Source organism: Triticum dicoccoides, chromosome 7B (genome assembly GCF_002162155.2).
Source record: "Triticum dicoccoides isolate Atlit2015 ecotype Zavitan chromosome 7B, WEW_v2.0, whole genome shotgun sequence".
NCBI lineage: Eukaryota > Viridiplantae > Streptophyta > Magnoliopsida > Poales > Poaceae > Triticum > Triticum dicoccoides.
Window position 1 is genome coordinate 208,679,434 of NC_041393.1, and position 3,563 is coordinate 208,682,996.

Consider the following 3,563-nt stretch of genomic DNA (forward strand, 5'->3'; position numbering starts at 1 on the left):
AAGCATAACCCCAAAATGATAGTGCTAAATCAGTAAGAGACATCACAGATCGCACCATATCCAATAAAGTACGGTTACGACGTTCGGACACACCATTTCGCTGTGTTGTTCCAGGTGTCGTTAGTTGTCAAACTATTCCATGTTTTTTCAAATGAAGACCAAACTCGTAACTCAAATATTCTCCTCCATGATCAGATCGTAGAAACTTTATTTTCTTGTTACGATGATTTTCCACTTCACTCTAAAATTGTTTGAACTTTTCAAATGTTTCAGACTTATGTTTCATCAAGTAGATATAACCATATCTGCTCAAATCATCTATGAAGGTAAGAAAATAACGATACCCACCACGAGCCTCAATACTCATTGGACCGCATACATCGGTATGTATTATTTCCAACAAGTCAGTAGCTTGTTCCATTGTTCTGGAGAACGGAGTTTTAGTCATCTTGCCCATGAGGCACGGTTCGCAAGCACCAAGTGATTCATAATCAAGTGATTCCAAAAGTCTATCAGCATGGAGTTTCTTCATGCGCTTTACACCGATATGACCCAAACGACAGTGCCACAAATAAGTTGCACTATCATTATCAACTTTTCATCTTTTTGGCTTCAATATTATGAATATGTGTATCATCACTATCAAGATTCAACAAAAATAGACCACTCAGCAAGGGTGCATGACCATAAAAGATATTACTCATGTAAATAGAACAACCATTATTCTCTGATTTAAATGAATAACCGTCTGGCATCAAACAAGATCCAGATATAATGTTCATGCTCAACACTGGCACCAAATAACAATTATTCAAGTCTAAAACTAATCCCGATGGTAGATGTAGAGGTAGCATGCCGACGGCGATCACATCGACCTTGGAACCATTTCCCACGCGCATCGTCATCTCATCCTTAGGCAATCTTCGTTTAATCCATAGCCCCTGTTTCGAGTTGCAAATATGAGCAACAAAACCAGTATCAAATACCCAGGCACTACTACGAGCATTAGTAAGGTACACATCAATAACATGTATATCAAATATACCTTTCACTTTGCCATCCTTTATTATCCGCCAAATACTTGGGGCAGTTCCGCTTCGAGTGACCAGTCCCTTTGCAGTAGAAGCACTCCGTTTCAGGCTTAGGTCCAGACTTGGGTTTCTTATCTTGAGCAGCAACCTTTTTGTCGTTCTTCTTGAATTTCCCCTTCTTCCCTTTGCCCTTTTTCTTGAAACTAGTGGTCTTGTTGACCATCAACACTTGATGCTCCTTTTTAATTTCTATCTCCGCAGCCTTTAGCATTGCGAAGAGCTCGGGAATAGTCTTGTTCATCCCTTTCATATTATAGTTCATCACGAAGCCTTTATAGCTTGGTGGAAGTGATTGAAGAACTCTGTCAATGACACTATCATCAGGAAGATTAACTCCCAGTTGAGTCAAGTGGTTATGGTACCCAGACATTCTGAGTATGTGTTCACTGACAGAACTATTCTCCTCCATTTTTGCAGCTGTAGAACTTGTTGGAGACTTCATATCTCTCAACTCGGGCATTTGCTTAAATATTAACTTCTACTCCTGGAACATCTCATATGCTCCATGATGTTGAAAACGTCTTTGAAGTCCCGATTCTAAGACGTAAAGCATGGCACACTGAACTATCGAGTAGTCATCAGCTTTGCTCTGCCAAACATTCTTAACGTCATCAGTAGCATCTGCAGCAGGCGTGGCACCCAGCGGTGCTTCCAGGACGTAATTCTTCTGTGCAGCAATGAGGATAACCCTCAAGTTACGGACCCAGTCCGAGTAGTTTCTGCCATCATCTTTCAACTTAGATTTCTCTAGGAATGCATTAAAATTTAAAGGAACAGTAGCACGGGCCATTAATCTACAATAACATAGACATGCAAAATAACTATCAGGGCTAAGTTCATAATAAATTGAAGTTCAATTAATCATATTACTTAAGAACTCCCACTTAGATAGACATCCCTCTAGTCATCTAAGTGATCACGTGATCCAAATAATATAAACCATGTCCGATCATCACGTGAGATGGAGTAGTTTTCAATGGTGAACATCAATATGTTGATCATATCTGCTATATGATTCACGTTCGACCTTTCAGTCTCAGTGTTCCGAGGCCATATCTACATATGCTAGGCTCGTCAAGTTTAACCTGAGTATTTTGCGTGTGCAAAACTGGCTTGCACCCGTTGTATGTGAACGTAGAGCTTATCACACCCGATCATCACGTGGTGTCTCGGCACGACGAACTGTAGCAACGGTGCATACTCAGGGAGAACACTTATACCTTGAAATTTAGTAAGGGGTCATCTTATAATGCTACCGACGTACTAAGCAAAATAAGATGCATAAAAGATAAACATCACATGCAATCAAAGTATGTGACATGATATGGCCATCATCATCTTGTGCTCATGATCTCCATCACCGAAGCATCATCATGATCTCCATCGTCACCTGCGCGACACCTTGATCTCCATCGTAGCATCATTGTCGTCTCGCCAACTATTGTTACTACGACTATCGCTACCGCTTAGTGATAAAGTAAAACAATTACATGGCGATTGCATTGCATACAATAAAGTGACAACCATATGGCTCCTGCCAGTTGCAGATAACTTTGTTACAAAATATGATCATCTCATACAACAATTTATATCACATCATGCCTTGACCATATCACATCACAGCAAGCCCTGCAAAAACAAGTTAGACGGCTGCTACTTTGTTGTTGCAAGTTTTACGTGGCTATTATGGGCTTCTAGCAAGAATGTTCTTACCTACGCATCAAAACCACAATGATTTTTCGTCAAGTGTGTTATTTTAACCTTCAACAAGGACCGGCCGTAGTCAAACTCGATTCAACTAAAGTTGGAGAAACAGACACCCGCCAGCCACCTTTGTGCAAAAGCACGTCGGTAGAACCAGTCTCATGAACACGGTCATGTAATGTCGGTCCGGGCCGCTTCATCCAACAATATCGCCGAATCAAAGTAAGAGGTTGGTGGTAAGCAGTATGACTATTATCGCCCACAACTCTTTGTGTTCTACTCGTGCATATAACATCTACACATAGACCTGGCTCGAAAGCCACTGTTGGGGAATGTAGTAATTTCAAATTTTTCCTATGATCACACAATGTCTATCTAGGTGATGCCTAGCAACGAGAGGGGAGAGTGTGTCCACATACCCTCATAGACCGAAAGTGGAAGCATCAAGTAACGTGGTTGATGCAGTCGAACGTCTTCGCGATCCACCGACCAAGTACCGAATGCACGACACCTCCGCGATCTGCACACGTTCAGCTTGGTGATGTCCCTCGAACTCTAGATCCAGCTGAGGCCGGGGGGGAGTTCAGTCAGCACGACGGCGTGGTGACGGTGATGATGAAGTTACCGTCGCAGGGCTTCACCTCAGCACTACGATGATATGACCGAGGTGGAAAACTATGGAGGGGGGCACCGCACACGGCTAAAGATCAACTTGTGTGTCTATGGGGTGTCCCCCTCCCCCATATATAAAGGAGGAGAGGGGAGGCC